The 11,696-nt window shown below is 40.8% G+C and overlaps 1 long non-coding RNA gene across 1 annotated transcript; it reads left to right on the top strand.

Annotated features, from left to right (window-relative positions):
* Positions 1-3,653: 3,653 nt before the first annotated feature.
* LOC148653187 (uncharacterized) lies at positions 3,654-7,757 on the top strand. The gene is made up of 3 exons (XR_015941623.1): positions 3,654-3,752; positions 4,217-4,358; positions 7,181-7,757. It is a non-coding gene; the product is annotated as an uncharacterized LOC148653187 (long non-coding RNA).
* The last annotated feature ends 3,939 nt before the right edge of the window (positions 7,758-11,696 follow it).

Here is an 11,696-nt window from a genome sequence, read left to right as displayed (position 1 = left end):
ATGTAAATAACTGGAACAGATTAACCTCAATCTAAGTCTGACAACTGGGGAAAAATGCATGCAAAGACTCAAGCTTAGTTTATTTTTCTCACTGAAAGTTTTACTGCTGCTCTGCCACCTCATTAAACTTCCAATAAAACAGTGCCCACTTTATTTCTCTGCACAACTAAAGGGGCTTCTCTTTTCTACGAAGTCACTGTTTTTCTTTTCAGGCCATTTGCCATGAAGTGGCTCTTTTGTTCTCCCTTCTGGTACAGAGAAATTACACCTAGCATGAAGAAGCTGTGAAAGAACTGAAGAACAGGCCTTATCCTCAAGGTTATGTAGCAGCGTGATCTAGACCAGTGTAGTTTGTCTCCTGTCATGGTACTCTGTGACCCCACAGCACTCTACGTAAACACCAGGTTGTGTTTCTCATATTAATATTAATGGAAGATAAAAAAAATCAAACCCTCCTCAACCTGTATTTAAGAACACAGAGACTGTGCCGACATATCTGGTCAAGTGCTTTAATAAACAGTTCCTCTGCTTAAACTGTCCTTCCTCAGTTTGTGCTGAACATTGGTCAAACATGCATTACTTGCTTAGAGTGTGTGGCAGCGTGTGTTTCTGTTTTATTAGGCCACAGAAAGTTCATGACTACTTTTTTCAGCTGCGTTGCTGTGATTTTTAACAACACCTCGGCCCTTTAAAACAAGCCTTGTCAAGCTTGTTCACTAGTTTCATTTTTTCCATTTTTTGAATGGCTCGCAGGTTAACTCTCATATTTCCCACATCCCACAGTATTAATAAGAATACGTTTGTGATTCACATTAATGATTGCACAACAACTTGTTTTCCATGTGCCTTGTAATCCAGTAACACTGTTTTCCCAGTGTAAGGCAGACATACAGTACAAAAATCTGCAGAATGCTTCAAGGGATTTATTTTTCTCATAGAATTATCCTGCACTATTCCTTCTAAGGAACATCGATAAAATAATAACAAACTTTATTTTATATAGCACCTTTAAAGGTGGCTTCTCAGCTTTACAGAAGGACAACAACAATACAAAAATACACAGGTTCTGTTCTGGTTCTGTTCTTTACCCCTCAGTGAAAATACACAGTTAGAGGAGACAGTAGATGGGGGGACTGAATACAGAAGGAGCAGAGGGGTAAAGAACAGAACCAGTTAAACAAAGGCTCTTCTAAAGAAGAAGGTTTTGGGGCATAACAGGAGAAGGCCCTGTCACCCATAGAGTGTTGATGGGCTTGGGAGACAGGAGACCAGAATTAGATGAGTGAAGGTTGTGAGGTGTGGAGTAGCACAATAGTAGCACAGACAGTGACAGGAATGTAGCCACCCTTGTGGTTATCTCCCAATTACTGTATGGATTAAGAGAGCTGGCAGTGCAGGAGGGGTCGCCGAGAGTGAATAGAGAAAAGAACAGCGTCTCGAAATGAGACTATGAGCTCCAAGTCAGAGGAACAGAGGTGAAAAGGAAGGAACCTGAAGGCCTTTCCACCAGGCAGACTATGAAGCAGAATCTGGAGAAGACAGGCATGATGGGAATGACGAATGACAAAGCGCTTGCAGGGAGGCACTCGGACTCACTCATACCTCATGGAGACTGACAGATACTATAAATTGTTCTTCACACCAAGACACTGAGGGAGCAAGTGTACATCCCAGAAAGGTTCAATTTGAGCCTGGGCACAACTGGAGTCTCTCACTTGGGTGTTTTAAAGTTCCTTCTCCAGTAGTTACCACTAAACCCTCCTGAAGCTCAGTGGCTGAGACATAAGCAGCTCACAGCCAGGGACTACACCTTGTTTTGCAAGGGTGTATTCCCAGTGTTTACGCCTCATGCATTCACTTACAGTCATGCTATAAAGAGCTTTGCTATATTAAAACAGCAAAAACAGTCCCAATCCAGTGTGACAGACAGGTTTCCCCACAATACTTTCACGCCCTTGGTATAAATATCCACCTTCTCTAGAAGTGTTGCACATGATGTGTGTGTGTATGTGTGTGACTGCTCTGTTTTGTGCCTGGTGTTGCATCATGTCATATTATGTCTGCCTCAAAGTTACTGATCTGAGCATGGAAGAGCTGTGTGGAAATATATGTCTGTGGAGCAGCTTTAGTTGAAAATTGTACTTTGGTGTAGCCATGGGTACAAAAAAAGAACGAATTTCTGACTGTCCAGAAAGCACTGGAGACATGCAAATATCACTGTTGCATCTGACTTTCATGAAAAGCAATTTTATGTTAGCAATTAACAGTTACATAATTCACTCTGCTGTTCAGAGTTACTCACCTACTGTACTCATTGTATTGTATTTCGAAGCTCATAATGCACTTTCGTATAACGCTGACACTCAACGATCTTTAGAATGGGACCCATTCCTTCAAACACAGGTATAAGCGTGCAGACATAGCTAGTTCTCTCTCAAACATGCACTCCCAATATTGTACCTTTAATGCATCTCGTCTCATTGCAATTAATAATCTTAAAGCCATCCACAATATTGCTTTGGCTGAGCTAGCACACCCACGCTCTCCTCTCTCCCTCTCCTGCAGATGTAAATAATACCCATCTCATTACCTATAGTACCTTTCAATGTTTTCTGTTGAATCATTTAGAAAGAAAAGTCTCTTTCGAAGGTATTTGCAGTTTGACCATTGAAGGGACATCTTGAAAATCCACGAGTTCCACACTTGATTAAATGAAAAGAGGGAGGGGGGGGGGTTGTGTCTTGAATCAGATACATTAGATCCATGTTTATACAGATCTATGTTTATCTCGATTTGAGATTTAATTTCTGTAACTGAATTAAATAATAGAATACTCACCCGCACCTCAAGCAAAAAACAGAGCAGGTTGCAGGTGGAAGTACTTTTTCAGACATTCTTGATTAACACGAGAAAGTAAGACTAATCAGATTTAAACCAAAGAGACATCTGCTCTCTCTGGATTCCCCTTAGCCTGCTATCTTTCTTAATAGAGTATTGTTGTAATGTGTATGTCCCACATAGTTGCCTTTCTGAACGCTTTCTGTTTGTGCTTAAGAAAGCATGCATGAGCCACCTGTACTCAAAACAAGCATTGTTTGTGCTGGAGGTCAGAGATCTTAAGTGTATGATCCTTTGGGGCTACAGCTGATTTGCAGAGCCTTTTAATTATATTCAGATCTCCTCCTTATTGCAGGTGGAAAAAATTGCTTTTAATTACAGCCTGCAGCAGTGTGGTGCTCAGAGACAATGCACCTGATAGCTGTAGTAATAAAAAGCAGAAAAGACCGGCAAAGAAAAAAGAACTAAATTGGATAACAGGCTATCACAGATTTATCTGCTTAACCTAGAACACTTTCCCTTTGCACTAATGCAAAGTTAGTTAATTTAAGGAGGATATCAACGATAGCCCTCAGACATTGCCAGCCAACTGGCCCTCAACTCATATACACTACCTTCTCCAAAATCAAAATATGATTTTTAAATCATTTAAAAAATCTAAGAAAGACTCTAGGTTGAGTGTGCTTTTAACAGGAATAAGCTTTTCTGATAATAAATGATTGGATGGAATAATTTTATTTCTTTGATACTATAAAATATATTTATAATATAATATCAACAAAAAGCAGCAAATCTGTGTATCATTCTATCTTGACAGTGCACAAGAAGTCCAAATCTCTTACAGAAAGTCTCTCACACTGTGAACAGAACAGCTGAATTTGGGAGGTTCATTTTCAGAATGCTGTCTTGAAGAGGTAAAAGTGCACTTCAAAATTATCTGGTGGTTGATAATGACAGTTGCCACAATCATATTAACACGATTTAACATTTTAGCATTACATTCTCTATAGAATTCTTTCTCTATATAGATAATTGTATAGATAAAATATATAATTATATATATATATTTTCAGATGCTGCACATTGTGTTAATGAAATATGACCAGGACTAAAGATACTCTCATATTTTCTTAATGTAATCAGATTTATTTAACAATTACACCTGTGACTTGAAGCCCTAGAACCAAAAAGTCCTTCCATCATCATATCTATTTTCAGGAATGCTCTGAAACGTTCCCTTAGTGATTAAAACGTGCATGTTTAAGATGTGCACTAAGTGTCTGTTTTTGCAGTAGAACACCAGTGCACTGCCCTGACCCCGAGTATTTTCTATAGCACTTGGTAAAAATAAAACATTGTGTTTGCTTTCCTCATCAAGGCTGTCCACGAGTGGGATTTCCTGCAGCTCTTTTTAGCTCGGCCAGTTTCCCTGAATGTGAGCAGGCGCACCTGACAGCGGGATCTCCCTTCACCTGCTGGACCGGGTCTCTCCCGGGGGGCAGCCATTGGGGTCACCGCAGGTCAGGCAGGACCCGGGGGTCCCACTTTGCACACTGACAGGAAACAGATGGAGGGTGGGTCCGAGGAAGAGCGAGCCTCTCCTGTCTCAAAGGATGAGGCTCCACCATCAGGGGAGTTGGGACAGATATACATCTTCTGGTACATTCAAAGGAGGACATTTTCCTTCCTTTTATAACAACAGGAAAAATATTTGTTAAAGTAAAATTCTGTGATAATCTATTTCATTTTCTTATGACAGATGTCTGTTGCGTGACTCTCCTGGAGTAGCTGGGCTGAGGATCTCTGGAGTCAGAACCCTATAGAAATCCTATGAATGTTTTCAGTAAAACTGCCTGACAAAAGAAATATAATGTCATCCTGTTTTCTCAGTCACAAAACCACTTGCACTGTACAGTTTTTCTACTGGTTCTTATTGATTTGTTACTTTAGTGGTCAGGGGAAATGTAGAATTCTATAAAAAAACGAACATTGATAGGTTAAAAAAACTACAAATGGAGATTAAACTGTTTTTTTTTTTTAGAAAAATCTACTAAATATTTGTCCATAATGGATGAGCTATACTGTTGGGCTGCTGGATTCCTGTGCCACTGGGGAATCTATAGGCAGATGGTTTTAAGTGAGTGAAAATAAAGCTGGTGTTTAGGTTGTAAAATGCATCAGCTGGAGTGATAACTAGTATCATCTCACAGGAAGGGAGGAGACATAAGACATGAGAAACGTCATGCTAATAAAGACACAATTACACACTTAGCAAGAGATCCGCAGAACAGCGCAGCGTAGCTGCACTTCAAACACCATTAATGTGCTGTATCCTTAGCAGTGGATAGGACATATGTTACGAGTTGCTAGAATGAGCTTTGATATTAAACGAGCTTTATTCAGAGTGCTGTTTCCCCCTTCCCCTCCACCACAGAGAAACAGATAAAAGAGAATTTATCTTTCTTCTTTCTACAAGGCACTCCCATATTTACTAGGTTTGATGGGATTTATTGCTTTTTCTCTGTGGAAAGTGGTTTTTGAGGTTAAGATCCAAGTTTGATTAAAGTGTTGTAATTATACATTGATAAACAAGGCATTTTAGCATGCACATATAAAGCTGTAGATACAATTAAGCCCATAGGTGATCTGCTGTTTCTGCAGTAGTGATTCCACCCTAGAACTTTGTCTAACCAGATACTGGAAGTCTGGAAACCATGCCTTCCAAGGAGACTCAGGATTTTCAGCCTAGTAAAAATGTTTCGCATTTAATCAATGTTGTTAACTTCCAGTACTTTAGCTGCATTGTTTTAAGGTAAGTGAGTGACTCCATCACTAATGTCAGACATTGGGTAGTATAGCTTTTATCCTGGTAGGGTCACCAGCAGCTGCAGAATGCAGAAAGAAAAGGGCCTGTTTATACACCACATGGCTCTTACAACATTACACCCTTACTAGAAACAAAGAATCTGGGCTGAAGGTAATTTTAAATAAAATGTGTTGCATAGTAATGTAATGTAATGATCCTGATCGCGTGATATCATTGGTTCGTTGTTCACCATACAGATCCCCTTGTGACAAGACCTGTTTGTACAGCTCATTAAGCATACATTTGAGCTGTCAAACTCGGGCATTTGGAAGTGTGACTGATATGGGGGATCACATTCCCCATCTATCTTCCCCATCTATCACTCTGCATTTTACATTTTAAAAATGTCTCTCTGTAATCCAATGGAAAGGCGGCAGTGTGAACTAGCAATGATGAGGGTCATAGATTTGAACATTGGGTGGAGGCACTGCTGCCTTAGCAAACAGGTATTTCAACTCACTGATCCAATAATGGAGCTAAATTAAAAAATATATATTTATTGATCTTTAATCCTTACCCATTCTGTCGCTCCTTCCTAACTACACCCAGGAACTGGCAATTCCTCTGAGTTCACTCTGCACTAACGCAGCCAGGCCGATGGCCATCCTGGGCCCTGCTCCGAATCCATGGTTTCCTGGTGTCTAATGAGGGATAATGTTGTCTAAAATCCTTTTGAAGAGTGGTTCTTGCCAGACCGGCCTCCTTTTTTTACTGTCAACCTAATAAAAGCCTGCTCTCCTCAGAGGTACACTCACAGTGGGCTGTAATTAGAGAGCACTTCAATGCCTGGTTTTTCCATCACGGGCTGGAAGTGAACACAGACCTGTCCAGGGGCTCCTCTCCACGTTGCTCCAGCAGGCAGGGCTACAGATGGCAACGCGCAGGGGCTAATGTACTGAGCCCCTCCCTTCCTGCACGGGCCGGTGATTCGATTCCGAGTGTCGCTTCGCAGCTCGTGTGATCAGCGGAGTGGAGCACAGTGAGGGGCGCAGAGCCGGGCCTTCCCTTACGAGTGTCAGTCACCGCTCGCAGATAAATAGGCCAGCCTTCCTCCCATCTGTACTTCCTCGTCCACATCTGGGTCATTTGTTTCTCCTTCTAATTGTTACAAGGCTGCCGAGATCCCAGGATATGAGCCTACTTTCAGTCTGAAGCCCATATGGGAGCCATTCAGACAGATATCTTTTAGCGTGACAGTGACATGCCTCTGATCTGGCTATTTCATATCCATTCCTTAATTACAAAGAGCACTGAGTCTGTTACTATCTGAGAGAAGGAATGATTAATGTAAATAGAATTGCTCTTTTTCACCACTACAAAACTACAAATTATACACAGGGCCCAAAACATTTTGTACATTTCCTAAATTAAAAATGCTTTGTAGTCTTTTTTTTAAAAGAGATTTTTAAACGTTTATTTATATGTGGGACTGTGGTGTGCTATAAAACACAATGTTCGTGTTCTTTTTTACTTCAGGAAAATTTCAGAATTTCGAGCTCCACCTACATTATTTCCAAAACAAGAACGGCATTTCAGCGTGTGGGGGAATTGAGTTGACAGCAGTAACAGCTGAACGCCCCCGTCAGCCCTGCTCTGGCAATGTGCCATCATATCACTGTCCACCCAGCATGTCTCAGTCCTGCCCTGCCCTGCCCTGCCTCTCCTTCTCCTGCCTGACCTCGGTGGCAGCAGATTCATGGAAGAATCTCTCATCTGGACACAAACCGCCAGATCTATTTTTAATAGAGCCTGCTCCTTCTGTTTCTCAGGGTGGAAAAAAACAGTAGAACTGAAAGCTGAATCATCTGTTGCGAAGACAGAAACTTTCGCATTCTGAAACTGCAAGATGTATACAAAAAAATACAGAAAGTTGAAGTGTAAATCTGAATTGGGACATTTTCCTTCATTCATTAAAAATCCTGACATGTGGATTTTATTTTTATAGCAGCGCTTTTCCAGAGATCACTCAAGTACCGCTGCTCTGATGTACGTGGACTGATGACTGTTTTAGTAATGCGTTCAAAAACCAAAAGCAATTGCAAGTAATAAAATTTCAAAGTACAAGCAAAGCTTGATTCTCTGTTCTTTGAGTACTTTTGATATATGTTTTTAAACTTGTGTGAAATTCCTTTGAGGAAGTATAGTGTGTGGCACAGTCCTAGCTCTATAACGTCCTCTGCTTGGCCTCAGGAGAGACTTCTTCTTTCATGTTTCTCTATACAGCTGGACAATGTGATCCGATGTGCACCTCTACCGCACACCTCACAGGTGAGAGAAACCGCCCCAGTTGCTCTCATCCCCCAAAGGCAGAAAGCTTAACTCTTCCCATTGGATTCCTTCTGCCCAAATCAGGTGATCACCCTTACAGGCAGAGATCGAGGAGTCAGGAAGGTACTCAGTGATGGCCGCTGTACTCTGGCAGTAAGTAAAAGGGATTTTGTTGATGACAATTATCTTCTACTGACTAATTGACAAAAAGAGACAGGCAGGCAGTGGGGGACGTAAAAAGAGAGAACAGGGAGTAGCTGTCATTTCAATAGTATTTCTCTCTTTATTTAGCATATAGATAATAAAACTGATGATTTCATTGCAAATATAACTTTGTGAATCCATAATATCAGCCCCAAGGCAAATTACCTACAGACTATATGGCAGTGGAGAATGTCACCCATGGTGAGGTCTGCTGGTGGTGGCTGTGATCTGGAGACCTGGCATCTCTGTTATTTTTACTGATAATAGCAGTAAAAGTGAAGGTGTAATGGTCTGAGACAAGCAGTCAACGATGACTGAAAGGGGAACGAACACTCAGACCGTATTCTGTTTTGACACCCACCAAAACTGTGAAAATCGGACAGAAGCGAAAAACTAGCAATGTGTGAAACACAGTGGAAATAAAAATTCCCACCTTTTCATGCCCTAGTTAGTTAATACACCAGCTCTTCAGCCAATCAGGAATGTGTTAGCATTAGCAAGACAGTTTCCTTTTAATTTATTCTTTTATTGCAACGGCACTCATACAGTATCTGCACATGCTCATACCTGCCTGCCTTCAACTGCTCCCACACTGTCACACTCAAACCCCACTCCTGTCCATACTGGCCCCACCACCACACACACCGACTCAGGTCTCTGCCACACAGGGTGTGAATCTGATAACCTCCCCAAGGGCCTTCGAGTGTTCACCCTGTTTCATAAATATGGAAAAACTGGCATTTACTTTTCGTGGTAATTATTCTGTTGAATATCTGCTTTGCAATTTAAAAATCAGTCATTAATCCATACTTGTTTTTCTTAGATTCTGACAGGCCCTAAAATGTGTTGTCAGAAATCTTTAACACAAGCTAGATTCCAGCAGACAGCAGCCAACCCCAAAAACCCAGCAAACGGCCTAATGAAGCACAACAGGGACTCGTTTATGACCCAAATGTTCCTTTGAGAGATACAAATAAGTGGCCTGTGCCATGGTTAACACCCATTTTCTGTGTTTGTATGTAGATTGTGTTTGTCTGACATTCTCCCTTTGTCCTTTATTAAGCGCCTTTCCATCGCAAAGCTCTGTCTGCAAACTCCTTTGTTAAGAATGTGAAGAAAACAAGTTGAAGCAAACTGGAAAAAAAATATTTTAACTTCATCTTCCTCTTTTGGTTTTCTTTAGTCTGGTTTTGTATTCCTTCCTTTTGCCAGGTAAGTTGACTGAGAGCAAATTGTCAATTACACTGACAACCTGTATATACAGCAGAGAATTTGCCAGAGTAATCAGGGTGATGGACCTTGTTAAGGGTGCAACAGCAATGTCTAACCCTGGATTTGAACCTACAACCCTCCAGTTAAGTCTGAGCTCAAACTATTGCCTTTTCTGGTTACACACAGTGGCATTATTCTGGCTTTCTGGAAATAAGTCAGGCCTGCATGTACAGTATAGCAGGCAGCCAGACATCTGAGGACATTTTGAGGTTATTTATGAATAACCCTGAGACTCCTGCAACAGATAAACCATAGAGAACCCTGTAGGGCCAATCAGAGGAATTGCTCGTTTATCAAAAGCATCCAGTCTGAATGTAATGGGACACATTTTTAGAAATAAATCCCTGTTCCTGTCATTGTCACTATGAAAAACAAAGATAATATTTGATCATGATTGTGTGTTTGATAGTACAATGAGCATCTACTTAAATTTCCCAAAAAAGAAAATATATTTTTTTGCACAAAATATTATGAACATGAAAAACAAACAGAGTACAGTTTGGAAGCTCATTCTTTTACAGCAGTACAAAGCTATTGTTTAGGTAGCCGAGCAATGTAACATCAAAGTGGCCCTTCAGATCATCTCGGCAATTGTTTGTTTCATGGTAAAGCATTTTGGGAAATGTCAAGGTTTTCAACAGGGGTTAAAGAAAGAGCCAGAAAGAAATTAGAGAGAGGATGGGCCAAAGCTTAGAACAATCTGAGGCACTGCTCTGTTTATGGATACCGCAGGTATAAGGTGATGACTAGCCAGAGGTTGAGAGCTTGTCAAGTAGATGAAGCATGCCGAATCTAATTCGACATTGGTGGCAAGGCCTTGCAAAATGTACGAGTTGACCCCTGCTGTGTGTATTTTCAGTTGTCCATTTGTAGGATCCTGCACCTGGGCATCTTTTGTCCCCACAAAGGCAGTAGGGTGGGACGGTCTGTTCCCAAAGAAAGCAGCTCCAACTAACGAGGCTGCAAAGACTAGAGTGTGTGCTGTCTGTACGTGTCCTGTGCAGTGGTTCACTCAAACCCTAATTAAGGCACAGGAGAGGCGTGATTAGAAAAGCTTCAATGAGGTCATACAGCTTGTCGAGGAGAACGACACCTGTCTGTAAGGATGGGGCTGTCAGAACCCCCCTCTTAATGAGGGATAAGATGAAGGCAAAGACGGGATGGGGGGAGGAATGAGAAAACAAGGAGCCTTAGTCATAAAACAAGAAGCCTGATTATATACAAGTAGGTGGACGTGGGCAAGATAAAAGACTGACCTCCTCTCGAACTTCTGTTTTAAATCTCCTTTTGGGCAGATCGAACATAAACAAACGCTTTAACTCTTTTTCTGCTTTCCCATTTGTTTTTCCTAACTTTAAGTGAAAGACCAAATACTTTCATACCCACATTTCAGGGGGCTGTGAAGTGAAATTTGACAATGGGACACGTCAGCATTGTGCAATGCGTGGGAAGCATAACACTGAAGGGTCTTGGCAATAATCTTATCTGATGCCCTTTGCAATGTTAAATCTTGTCCATCCTTTTTAATTAAACCTTCATTCGTCAGCAGGCATTCCACAAGGTATTGACAACAGCTGGAGAACAATGTAGCACGGAGGAGAATGTGCTCTAAGCCAGGGTTTGCGCCTTTAGTGTAATTCATTAATTGCTGACTTAATTGAGATTTTGTGTTATTTAACTTTATTGATAGCTGAAAATATCAGATCATGAATTATAGTTCTAGAGAAAATGCTACTTCATGTCTAATTATTGGCTTATATTAATTTATCATATTGGACTGAAAAGAATGTCATGAATACAGATTTTGTATTAGTTGCCATGGACCCATGATACTAAAAATAAATCAGAGAAGCTATTGTGGTTTCTTAATTGTTCAAATTAGAGTCTTATGACAGGTACTAGTGTATATCAGATTTATTTGGGGGGACTTTTTGCTAAATTCTAAATGGTGTGTTAAAAATCCATATTTCAGAGAGATGTCTGTGTTTCTCTTTGGTCGAAAACAGAGAACAAATTTTAACAGAGATAAAATGTTCGAAGATCTCAGATCATATTGGGTGAGTTTCTTTTAAAGCTAAAATGGGTGGATGTCACATGTGTGAAATCCTAAACTGCGTGGTGTTTTGTAGTGTGCACTGTGAACGGAGTCGACATTCAACAGCCAATCAGCTTTGAGGATAATATTATGTAAAATATGAGAAAGTCAACCTGAATCTTAACATTGCTTTAACACCGTTATCTGTAATTG

The sequence above is a fragment of the Lepisosteus platostomus genome, chromosome 10 (assembly GCF_059453375.1).
Source record: "Lepisosteus platostomus isolate fLepPlt1 chromosome 10, fLepPlt1.hap1, whole genome shotgun sequence".
NCBI classification, from domain to species: Eukaryota; Metazoa; Chordata; class Actinopteri; order Semionotiformes; family Lepisosteidae; genus Lepisosteus; species Lepisosteus platostomus.
The sequence above is the reverse complement of the archived record's forward strand: the minus strand, read 5'-3'. Positions and strand labels throughout refer to the sequence as shown.